Here is a 13725-nt window from a genome sequence, read left to right on the forward strand (position 1 = left end):
ATGAAAAACACTTTGCACATGAATATTTACTACATTGTAAAGCCATTAAAAAGAAGAGTTTGATTGATAGAGTTTGAGACTTTTATTGTTTATTCAGACAGACCTTTAAATCGTTGACCACGGTTTTATTTATTTTTTAAACCTTTTACTAATTTTAAAACACAGTATAAAGGTAAATAACCAGTTTATTTTAGACTTAGTTAAAAGTTCTCTGACATTATGTAAATTGTTTTAAAAGGCCAACAGTACTTTCCTGATGTAAAACTCCTAACAACACAGTTTTGCAGCAAAGTATGCAGTAAATGCAACATTAAATTGTACTATTGCCTATACAAGATGCATGTTTTATGTTACATTTACTGACACCAAACGTTTTTTCTTATTTTAAGATCTTGAGATTACACCAGCAAGTCTTTTTATTCCATAATGGCAACCTCACAACAGGTCAGTAGCACTGCAAAAGTTTGTTATGTGTTATGCATCATTTTGGAATTCTATTAAAAAAAGTTACCTCAAGTAACACTGCGCCCCAATTTACAAACTATTCTTAATAGTAGTAGTAGTATTTAAAATAAAAAATAGTTTGAAAACAGACCCAGCCACACATATTAAAAATTATAGGCTTACCATTGTGAATTGGGGTACAATACAATACAGTATAACACAGTGAAAATTACAAACGAAAGGATGAATAAACAAGAGTGGTATTTTGATGTGTATAGGCCTTCTGTTAACATTAAAAACGTAGTCCAGGCAACAATGTTCACTTTTGTTACATGTTACGTACTATGTTCCGGTACTTGCACCCTCTTTCTGTGCACTAAAATCTATATACTTCCACATAACAGAAAAAGTACATATATATGGTTCTACATAGCACCTTATGGTTCTACACCCGTGCTACACAGGTACTTCATGGCACTGAAAATGGTTCCTCTATGATTTCGAGCCGAGAACCACTTTTGGTGCTGTTTAGCATCGTTTGTTTTTAGAGTGTACCAGCAGGGCTGAGGTTCCCAGCAGGTGAAATTACTTACTCACAACTGGTATTCACAAAGGCACACACACACACACACACACACCTCATTGTGCATTCAAATTATAACCACACACTTCTAGTGTTACACAGCACACACTGAGAAGGAAGCACCCCCACCAGAAAGATCCAAGCACCCGTGGGACCCCAGCTCCTGCCACCAGCGCCGCCTTAACCTAATGTGAGGCCCTGGGGCTGAGAGGTTTTGGAGGCCCCCCATACCCTCAATTTATAGTCTCATTAAAAAAAAGTGTAATATCTAGGTAATTTACATCACAAAATGCATTAGTTTCTTTCAATACATACAACAGTGAGTTTTCCCTCTTTGACCCAGAAAACACCATAATATTGTTATTAACATATCACTGAGCCCACTTGAGCATAAACACAAGACACTTTATTTAAAGCAACACCAAAGAGTTTTTTTTTTACCTTAAAATAACGTTTCCAAAAAAGTTTCAGTTGTTCATCCACACAAAACAGGGTGAATGGCACTTTCACATTCGCTTTCCAGCCCTCTATCGGCCAAAACCGCACTAAAGAAGTTTCCAACCGTCGGGTAGTGGTCCTGTAATTCGAGTGAAAACTACAAAAACTTGCTTTACGGCAGACCTACAATCCAATCAGAGCCAGCTATGCTGCAGTATTTACGACAGTGGTAATGAACAATTACGCTTCTAACCTGTAGGGGGAGCAAAGAGCCAGAGTTCTTTAGTGTTGCTTTAACAACCACACACAGCAACTCGTGGTGAAAATAAAACCAAAATGTGTGAGAGTATATGTGACCAGTCACGGAAAGTGGGGACACAAGTCGGATCTGGGGCATTTTGAGTTATTCATAGATTCTGAAAGTGCAGATTCTAAGCTTTCCAACGATGTGTAACACATGGAAATCTGATAAGATTTGGAGAAGTTGTGGCCATTTGAATGTAACACATTCAAGAAAGAGAATGCTGAGAAATTTGAGAAAGAAAAAAGTTAACACTTTCCCTTTTCCCTGGCTGGAGAGACAATAGGGCTCATTTACATCTCATTTAGCCAAGCCATACCCCCTGTAAAGCCGTTTTGAGATACAGCTGTTCTAGCAGCATATGTAGTATTTTATTACAGAAGTCCGAATGACAAAATGCAAAAATAAACAGGACTTTTAACGTTACCTTTGTGGGGATCACAAGTCGAATCCAGTCTGTTTCAGATGTGTGAATCATCCAATGATTTTAGTCCACAAATGCGTATAATCCGTGAAATATAGATATATAGTCTATTTCGCATGAACTTCTGGTAATACAATACAATATAATATACAATCTGAGGACTATTTACATCGTAACATGTAAGGGTATATCAGATTACACTCCGGTATTAAACACATGAACCCGCCTTCAAAGTTTGTATTTAAAATAATAGATAATCCAAAAACAGCACCGTTGAAAACGTGAAGTCCTTAAGAGATCGCTCGCTCGTTCCTCCATCAGCCAATGACTTCATGGAAAATATTGATAGACAAAACATGTAGCCAATTATATAAAGAATACAACGATCTCTGTGTAACTTCTGTGTGTTTGGACAAATAACAGTCAGCCGCATCACTGACTTTATGGGGCGCCGCAGTCGGATGACGTCAGAGTACCGCGAGAGCGAGTCGAAATTAAACTACTCCGTAAGATTTCTTAAAGAGCTCTCGCGGTACTTTGACGTCACCCGACTGCGGTGCCCCATAAAGTCAGTGACGCGGCTGACGTATATGCGGTTATTTGTTCCGCCCCAGCTTCTTTTATATTTCTTTTGTTTTGTGCGCCCGAGCTTCATTTACAGTCTGGGGAGACGCACGCTATAAGTTTGAAAAAAATAAATAAAACTCAGCAAACATGTCTTAAGGGAGAGAGCAGCCACGTCACTACAGTCACGTGACTTCACGCTCGAGCCGGAAGAGAAGACAATGCTGAATAAAGTCGTAATTCTTGCTATTTTTGGACCAAACTGTATTTTCGATGCATCAACACAATTTTACTGACCCACTGATGTCACATGGACTACTTTGATAATGTTTTTATTACCTTTCTGGACATGGAAACCGTACATAGATTTTCAATGGAGGAGACAGAAAGCTCTCGGACTAAATCTAATGTTAAAACATCTTAAACTGTGTTCCGAAGATGAACGGAGGTCTTCCGAGTTTAGAACCACATAATGGTAAGTCATTAATGACATTATTTTCAGTTTTGGGCGAACTATCCTTATTCAGTAGTCACGCTGTTCCCTTTGGGGGCGGAGGCGAAAACACAAGCTTATACAGTATGTAAATATACACACAGACAATGACGCCCCCCGCTGCACGCTAGAATCAACGGAAAACAAGCCTATTTTAACCGCAAAATGTACGCTTTTAAATATACATAAACTGCTATCTCAAACATGGAGAGGCTTCTTCGTGATCTCAACTAACAGATTCTGCAATAAAACGAAAATCACAAATTTTGAAAAAAAAAACTTTGTTTCTCATTTTCTCGAAACTTGTGCTGCCGACTTGTGTCCCTGGTTTCCGTGACGGGTCACATATATGTTTATAAGCTTTGTGTTTATATAGTTTTTGGAATATACAAATTTGCAGAAAATTGCCACTAAATGCTACTCACTGTTTTAAAAATATAAGAAGTTAAAGTTAGTTTTAAAGTGAAAATGCATTAATGTTAACAAAAGATAAGTCTTAGACAGAATCTTGTTTTTTAATCAGTTATTTATTTTGTAGGCTATTGAAGATATAGTATGCATTGTATTTAGTATTTATGCATACTACGCATGTAAAACGAACATGTATGAATATGCACAAAACAGACAGGGAACATACCTGTATATAAGATCTTTAGATAAGGAGATTATAAATATGAATGGTGCGATCAAGGATGATCATTTGCGATGGTCTTGTCGCGCTTTAACTTGCACATTTACCGTTGCGTCGTTTTTCTAAACCAACAGATGTGTGTACTGTGAGCTAACATCGCGTCAAACTGCATCGCTCCAGCTGCGCACCCAAGTCACATTTATACAGTAACCAGGATACAGGATGTTTATAGTTAACAATGGATCAGTGTCACAATAATGAGGGGCACAGCCCAGTTCTCAGAAACAAACTGCTATGAGCAATCCCAATGTTGGCATCATTATTCAACTAACCCAAATACAGGTTCACAGAAGCAAGTAACAATGAGCAATAGCAATGAACGTATCACAGAAGTTTAAGAAGGATAAGGAGGTGGTCAAATAACTGATCACATGGAACCTGGTTCACAAAAGCACCTGCCCCTTTACCCTTGGATGACCAAAGTGCCCCTTTTATCTAGGCCATAAATAAAATAGGTCACATGATGACATATTGACCTTTCAGAAAATCTAATCTACTTGTGAAATATTTAGAACAGACGGCTGAAGTCAAACTAATTGTTAAGGAATTTCTGAATAAATGAACGTTAGCCATTGTTCTCTTATATAAATGTTTACAGAAGCCTGTGCAATGATTTTGTTTGACTTCCATCGATTTAACAGCATTTTCTCACATGGTGCAATATTTCTTAGGGGTTTGTTTGGCAAAAAGGGGGTGGGGCGGTGGACGTTGGACAGTGCTCGGTGTGGAGACTGAAGGCGGCGACTGTGTTTTGGTGACATAGCAACTTTACAGAAGCAGGCTGTGTGCATTTGACTCTTAAATGACTGTTTTGAAACTTATATACTTACATAGCCCCTAGACCTCAGTTGTCATGAAAAAGCCCCAAAATTTCAGTTTTGACAATATGGGACCTTTAAAGAAGAACATTTTCTGGAAGGCATTAAAGTTTTGTGAAAATCATAAAAAATGTTTATGCTGGCTGGCAACTTAAAAAAAAACGCTGGTGAGGAAAGAGTTAAAAGGGGACTGCCCCTCCCTGATAGGTGATCTCAGTGGTCAATGACTACTGACTACACATTCACACAATTTGAATGCATTCGCGCGTCTAGAGTGAAGTAGACGCACAGAAAAAGCAAGCATTTGACACGCATCAGAGGCGAAATCCGCTTCTTGTGGGACGGGCAAGTGCTATGCAGTTGTCTGTTTGCAAGATGGCTGATGTTGATTGTGCATTTATCGAGAGAGTTACTGATTTGTATTTGGTCACATTACTAAGGGCAAAAAATTGTTTAAAAACCTGCGGGAATGCCGCGGGTCGATAAACGTCACGTAACTCAAAAGTGAAATGTGTATTTACAACTTACCAGGTTGCCAAATGTCTTCACTGACTCTCTTCCAAGCGAGGTCCTTTTTATTCCTGTTTCTATAGAAATTAGAATTTGTGTTGTATAGCTCCACATGACTGCTCACGGACAATATCAAGCGTTCCTTCATGTTGAATGAGTGACTCAAGGCGGGGCTGCCGCCACAGCAGCAAGCAGGCTCCTGATTGGTTAACGCAAAAATCCACCAAATTTCAAATTTTTCAACTCGGGTGTCAGCCTCAAATTCGCGTCAAACGCAAAATGCACAAAAAGCATCATTCGCACCACGCCAGATGTTTAATTCGCACCATTCACACAAATTAGACGCAATAATGAAGCGGAATCGTGTCTACCGCGCTGCGCTAAACGCCTCTTTCGTGCCGCGAGACCTCCAGACGCGCATCACGTATTTACCCCTTGCTATTGCGCCAAATGGTTTAGTCACTCTGCACGCGCATTTTGCTTAAGTTTTTGAGCGTCTGGTGAAGTGCAAATTTCTGTGGTGCAGTTGAATAGACCCTTTTACAGCTCACATGATCAAATAGCCTGCACGCGCATTTTGGCAACAGAAGTGGTATTATGCTCAATTGGTTCTTACGTGTTAACAACTCAGAAAGTTTATTCAAACGGTTTCCCAGCATCAAAATGTCTGGTTGTTGCGTTTGGTTGCTCTAATATAATATACTAATATACGTATATATGTATCTGGCCACTTTATATTTGGCCATCTGCCAACGTCTTCTATCCACTCCACTATAGTACAGGGATCTGGTAGCTCTGTTGAAAAAGTTGATAAAGTCAATTTTTTAAAATAACTTTCTCTGTCTGTGTTGCTTCACTGCTGATTCTTGCCATACTTCCGTTGCTTAAAGTATGCTTTTAATAAAGCATGATAAAAATAAATGTTCTAAGTAATGTAAAAATGTAATATCTTGTTCATTCAGCAAAATAAAATATGACTGAATCAAGTCTTGTTTGATTATCATACAGTTTGTTCATGTAGTGTTTAGGAAACTAAAATGGAAAAATGGGGGGGCATCAGGACTGCCTATACATAGGGCCTGGGACCTTGTGTTATGCCCCTGATGGAGGTAGATGTAATCCGAGAATCCAAAGTACTACTAAACACAAGGGATCTAACTATTCCCAGTAAACAATCGAACCTTCCCGTTATCCTTCCACGGTTCTGCACGCATGTGCACCACGGTGCACTGTATATATAGTTTGGTGAATGCATAAAACCACTAATGTATGGTTCTGAATAAGCTCTGCAAGTGTTTACGTGAGAGTACCTGTCCAATCAACTCGTAGTATGCAAATCTGTTGACAACCTCACAGTTCCTCCTCACGTGTTGGTGTGTGTGTGTGTGTTGCGGAACATATAGTGCAGCAAGCGAGGAGAAAAGCTGCTAAGAGAGGCACAGCCAGAGGTGGGTAGAGTACCCAAAATCTGTACTCAAGTAAAAGTACAAGTACTTATACAAAAATGTACTCAAGTAAAAGTAAAAGTAACAATCTAATTATTTACTTGAGTAAAAGTAAAAAAGTATTAGATGAAAAAACTACTCAAGTAGTTAGTTACTCGTTACTTCCGATCTGATTGAAAAGAAGCGTAAAATCCCTGAATTTCAGACTACTTGGAGGGCTTTCACAAACCTCTCTTTAAAAGTCTCATTGTTCTGCTTATATACTACTTATAAACCTAGGTTAAAGTAAAGCAGTCTATGTCAGTCCTCCAACATCACATAACGTGTCATTAAAAAAAATCTTAAACACACACTGACTGTTTTCTGACAGTTAACTGTGTATTTATTTTCACGTTCACAACAAAATTTGGCTGCATCTGCCTTTAAACAAGCTTACAGTAAGAAAAAAAGAATGTGTGTGTCTGTTTGTTATCATGTTTTTATATGAATAGGTTATTTTCATTGCCATTAATGTGCAATTAATGAACATAAGGAGCTTGATAAAATGCTTATTTTAGAATTTCAAATGGAACTCATCTGTTTTTGCAAATCAACTCTACATTTATTATAATATATAAAACATGTTTCTTTAAAAACATACTTTATTCTTTTATTTTTATAAGTATATAGATACATTAGGAAGGAATTAAATAAAATACAATCCAGTTTTTATTCGTATGTATTTTCTACATTTAAGTAAGGTGTCCGGTTATGTGTAAGGGAGAACAGGCGAAAAGTACCATTTTTCAGAATTTTTTTTTTTTAAGTTTTTAAAATTTTTAAAGATAATGTTTCAGACAGAGATATATTTTTGCTGTGGTCAGTAACTCACAAGTGTGGCCTATCAATACCAGGTGGAATTTTGAACAAATGTAAAATTACTAGTATAATTTCACTTTGAACATAAGTGGTGAATTGTTACTTTTTTTAACACAACAAAACAATGTAGATTTTCGTGTTACACTTGTTTTTATTAACTATACATGACTATGACCTCTTTAATATGTAACTTCAAACATATTTTGTAATTTATCTTTGTAAAAAATAATGAAATTATATTTTCATTTTAAATTTCAGTTTTATCAAATGTTTCAAAAGCAACCAACAGTACAAACTTAAATTCAACAGTTTGAACAATATGAAAATTAAATTAAATAAAATTAGAATAATATAAATGGTACAAAAGTAAGTGTTACTTTCGTCCCGACAGGATCTCCTCACATTTAAACCCGATTTACTTTTATTTTTAAAAAAACTCTTGAGAAGTCAAACTTCAGGATGTGTTAGAGCACTAAATAACCTGAGGATTGATGAAACGAGAAACACAACGCGTTATAAGAAAACAATGACCGCTTTTGGAATTTACTTATGGTTGAAAACACCTTTCTGGATCTACACCCGGAAAATGGTGAGTAAATAACGCGATATTTGTCAGCTCTGTCAAGGGTTGCAAAGATGCTGTCATAGTTTGGGATGCAAATGGTATCAGTCCTCTTAGAAAATCGCTTTACTTTCGTCCAGCGTTACTTTTGCCCCGGTTCTCCCGTATTATTAATGCAAGACTTTAACATTATGCTGTTCAATTTGTTTAGTTTTATGAGGAAATGATATGGAAATGTGCAGATGTGAACGTGTGTTGTTTGTAAGGTTAGAGTAATTCTCATTGCTTGCACAAGAGCGCATATGACAAAAACAGTGCGTGAAATAATATTACAATAAGGCACTGCAGAAAGTGACACCTACCGCCGTGTTGTTTCATGTTGGAGCTTGAATTCCTGTATGCTGAGATGTCAGTTCGTTTTGGTGCACAAAGCATACATTGCATTATGAAACTATTCTTTTTGACCTTTTGTAGTGTAAACATAGACCAAACTTGAGGCCACGCGTGATCTGCCTCCGATAGCTTGCATAGGTCATCCTCCACTTCAGTCATCTCCTTTCATCTACGCGCGCTAAAGGGTGAAACGTAGCCACCCCTCGCAACGCTGCCTCTCTAACGTCTCGCGAGACTTTCGAACAAGCCATATAAACTTAATAAAAATAAAATATATTCATTAATTATTACCATTTGAAAGTAGCGTAGTAACGCCACCGAATGTAGCGAAGTAAAAGTACAGTTTTTTCATTAGAAATGTACTTGAGTAAGAGTAAAAAGTACCCATCCTTAAATTGACTCTAAAAGTACTAGTTACCCAAAAAAATTACTCAAGTAAATGTAACGAAGTAAATGTAATTCGTTACTACCCACCTCTGGGCACAGCCAGCTTCATTTACGTCTACTGCAACAGCGATTCCCAAAGAAAACGTGGACAAAACTGTAAAATGTGCAGTGTCGTATGCTCAAGGCAATACATTTAATATGACGAGTCGCTTGCGCCATCATCACCAAGGTGTTTTTAAAAGCACGCGACCACAGGTGAGACAAAAACAGCACACATTGCCTTTGTGTTTAAATGTTAACAAACTGATCTTTTTGCAAAAAAATTGAAGATGGCACAGAATATTAAAAGTAGCCCAGTATTCTAAGCTATTTTATGTTTATTTCAAAGTGCACTGTATGTTGGTACATGTAGTATAGTAATGCAAGTGCCCTTAAAAGCGGAGTGCACAATGTTTGAAAGCCAATGTTGACATTTGAAATCACCTAAACAAACACGCCCCTACCCCAATAGAATCTGGACCTTCTTTTAAAAGACCCGCCCCACACATACGCAACCCGGCAAGGATGTCGGTTAGTAGACACGCTCCTTACTGCTGATTGGCTATAAGCAGTGGCGGAGCCAGGGGGTGTCCAGGGTGGCACTGGACACCCTTGACATGTCACTGGCCACCCCGTGTGCCACCCCAAATTTAATGCGCTACTTTCACTTAATCGCTATGTTTATTTTCGACGTGCGGCAGCACAGCACATTGTTAAAAACAAATATTATGAATATTAACCCTTCCTGCGGTCGCGGCGCAAACTCTTTATTTTTCAATCACTGCGCAAAGAGACTTGGATTACTCTGCTGATTTTAGACATGCAGATATGGTTTATACATCATTTAAAATGTTAAAGTGTCATTTTTTTGTGTGTCTATAAAAACTGAATGTTGTGCTTTTCACAAATTAGGAAAATATACATAATGCGCATTCTGTTATCTCTCCATCAGTGACTTCTTTTCAAAAACGCGTCAGAAAAATTACTGTAACTTAACGAATACTTTTACCATCAGAAGATAAATGTCATATCTACATGCTTGGAATCTCTTTAAAATAATGTAAGTGAAGTCGTACATTGCTAATACTACATGATTTCACCGTATATGCTGGAAGTGTGGTAATTTGGTAATTTTCTCGTGGACTGAATAAAGTCTAAGATTGCCAATTCTTTTTACAACAAAACCCAGCACCATGTTTTCATTCTTGACGTTGACGTGATCTTTATAGGCTACTGTATGATTGTTCATTCGACTGGATTGCCACATTGAACTTGAAAGCGCGACGCGCATATCCGATAGCACAGCCAGAGTTTAAACGACTTCATGTTGTTCGCGTCTTTTTGTCTTAAACGGACAAATGCTCATACGTCAAAATAGCTGTCTGGGTGATTTTCATACTAAACATTTGGTTACTGTACGTCTTAAACGAATAAACATGTTATTGCATTCGGTCTTAGCCTAACCTGTTGAAGTCTCTCTGCATTAGAGTTAATTAAATATTAAAAGAAAAAAGAAAACGTTTGCATCTTCTGTATCTTCGTAAATAAAGATTAATCGAAACATCCTTTGTGTTGAGCTCTGCTATTTGAAATAAGTTTAAGGTTTATCATGGAGTTTAGATTTCCTGATCTTCTGCTTCATTAAAGGGATAGTTCACAAAATGAAAATTCTGTCATAATTTTTACATCCTTATGTTGTTCTAAACCTGTACGAATTTCTTTTTTCTGATGAACACGAAAGAAGACATTGTGATAAATTATGGTATGCACACAGCTGTTAACCATTGACTTCCATAGTAGGAATAAAAACAACATGGAATTCAAAGGATATACAATTAATTGTGTGCTTACCATCATTTATCAAAATATCTTCTTTTGTGTTTATTAAAATAAAAAACAGGTTTAGAACAACATAAGGGTGAGTAAATTATGACAGAATTTTAATTTTTGGTTGAATCCCTTTAACAGACAGTAAATCAGATGTAAGAAATACAGTAGAAAGATTTAAAATTCACCCTTACTATGTTTACATCTAATGCGATCAAATTTCATTTATGCGTTCTTGATACATGGTTACATTTTCTTTTATGGACCCCCTAAAGTAGCTTTGGCCACCCCCTGGCCATCCCATTAAAAAAATTCTAGTTCCGCCACTGGCTATAAGTGTGTTTTGGTAGTCGGTCCGTCTCCTTTTCCAAAGCGTTTTTCCAACATTGTGCACTCCGCCTTTAAGTGAAAATTTTGATTTTGACAGGGGTTAACAACTGCTTAGGTTTTTATTTTTGTAAAGAAGCCTGTTCTGACCAAAGTGTTAGGTGTTTGTAACCAAATTAATAATTTTATTTATTTTGAATTTGACAGTAGCCTTTTGTCCCCGTAAACATACACACCGAAACCATGACCATAGAACCGTTATACACACCGAACTGTAAGTAATTTGAATGGTTACACCCCTACTAAACACTGATGACAATGAAATAGAATCCTCTGAAGGTCAGATAAAGTGCGTCAGGTTAGTCAACACAACATACAAGCATATATAGACGAGAGCGGACAGCAAGCGTGTGCCTGTGGATGGTTTTTAAAGGGTGAGTAAAAATTGTTGACATTTAATTACAATAATTTAATACGTATTACATTATTAGTTGCTACAGACTTAAAGGTAGGGTATGTAATTTTGACAAATGCTAACGGTAGCCGACTAGCAATAAAATCACGATGCCACCCTCCATTCAAATCACCATCCAAAGTCACGCCTCTTTCAAAACACATGAACATGCACAGATCAGACGGTGACATCTCATGTCTCATTCACCAGTGAGAAAACTTTGCAGAACAAAGTAAATAACATTACCAAAATAACCAACAAAAACAACTGGTTTACATCTGTTACATCTTCCCCCTTTTAGTCTAGGGGTCAGGAGGGGAAAATGACAAAAAAGTTTTTGTAAAGGAAATCAGGAAAAAATTGACACACTTCCAACCACTGTCCCAGAGTGAAAACAACTACCTCACATAGGCTTAAGCAGAAAGCAAAGTTTATTTAAGAGTTTCTTTCAAATGAGCTTTTCTGCTACTTAGCATTCAAAAGAGAGGGAGAGAGACCTAAAAACAACAAACAAAAAGAATTCTGGCTAAAGTTTAGGGGAACCTAAACTTACCTGGGAAAAGATAATACAAAATAAAACAACATAACCTTCCCTTACTCCCTATCTAAGCATAAACAGGAGAAAAGCATATAAAACTGTAAGGGATCTCAGGTTTCGGAAAAAGAACAAAACTGCAATCGTTCCCGGGTTTCGGACACAATATGTCTGAGAGCGTTGCTAGAGTACGAATATATTGTATTGCAATATGGAGCGTTTAAGTATTAACCTTAAATCAAAACTAAACAACAGATTTGTAAATGAAAAGGTTTAATTACAGTACTGACTTAAAGTTACAGTTGAAATGGTTACACTATAAATGCATGAAATGGTAAATAATACAAACAATTGACTGTTTCCAATGTATGCGAGATATTACCTGATAAGATAGAGAACAGAGAAAGAAAGTTTAGAAGAAAGAGATTCACACTTGAGAACTGAAATCTAGGCCTAATGGCCCGAACCCCAGAACTTAGGTGAAGAAAGAAAGGAAAGGAAAGGGGAAAAGGCCAATGCAAGGCAAAAGCTAAAATGCAAAGGGCCAGAGCTCATGATAACATTGACCTTTATCCTCTATCTCTTGACCATGTGACTCAACCTAACTTGATACATTCAAATTGACCAATCAGAAGATCACCTTTAACCCCCACTGTACTTGACCAAACCCAACATAATACATTCAAACTGACCAATCAGAAGACCACCTTTAACCCCCACTGTATTGGATAAACAGCTGTGACAGTCTTTGATCACTATCAGCACAGGAGGTGGTGACAAGTTGTGACCAAGGAATAAGTTCCTTCAATTTTAATCTTACAATCCGCCCGTTGGCAACATGGGCCACACGTAAGAAGATCCATGATGACACAGTTCATAAGATTATACTTTCAGTTGTGTGCAGTGGTCATCTTTAGACTTATTGTCCAAACTGGTTGCTGGTTGATGAAACTTGAAGACGTCCTTCTCCTTTCAGCCCTGCATGAAAGGCTTCACCGAATGGAATTGCACCTTTCATAGTTATGCAGATTTCCATCGATACTTCACACTTTCACAAGAACAGGCCCTGAAGGGGGTTTCACTTTTGTCCTTTGCTTTGAGGCAACACCCAAGATGTGAAACAGCAGGAATCCTGTGATTCAAGCAAATGGCACAACAAACAGCAAAGCATATGGCATTTGTTACTCAGGTTTTAAATGGTCAGATTGGTCTTCAGCCTACAATCCCTGTCAAATACATTAAAACATGGTCAAGGTGAGAATAAAAGAAAAAAATAATTAAAGCTCTCACAGTGGTTTTGGAAACATGTAAATGAAATGCTTCTTTTAAAACTTAGCAAATGTTAGTTTTAACAACCCACTTTGTCATTAGAAGCAACAACAACAACAATATATTCAGTGTAACCAAATACATGATATTTAAAGATCTTAATTTTCCAGTATAACCATTATTAATGAAATGAACAAAATGAAAACAAAGAACATGACAGTTTTAAATGTCTTGGATAAAGAGCAAATTAAATGTAAAACATAATAGCAAAATTAATGAAATTATTAAACATAGAAAATAACTCTTTATCAAGATTTCAATATTTGAGACATAAAACTAATCAAACTTTTTGAAAGGAAACCA

The 13725-nt window shown here is 37.1% G+C and overlaps 1 pseudogene; it reads left to right on the top strand.

Moving 5' to 3' along the window:
• Positions 1-389: 389 nt before the first annotated feature.
• Positions 390-13725, top strand: part of LOC129436758 (interferon-induced very large GTPase 1-like) — a 42864-nt pseudogene continuing 29528 nt past the window's right edge.

Source organism: Misgurnus anguillicaudatus, chromosome 19, assembly GCF_027580225.2.
Source record: "Misgurnus anguillicaudatus chromosome 19, ASM2758022v2, whole genome shotgun sequence".
NCBI lineage: Eukaryota > Metazoa > Chordata > Actinopteri > Cypriniformes > Cobitidae > Misgurnus > Misgurnus anguillicaudatus.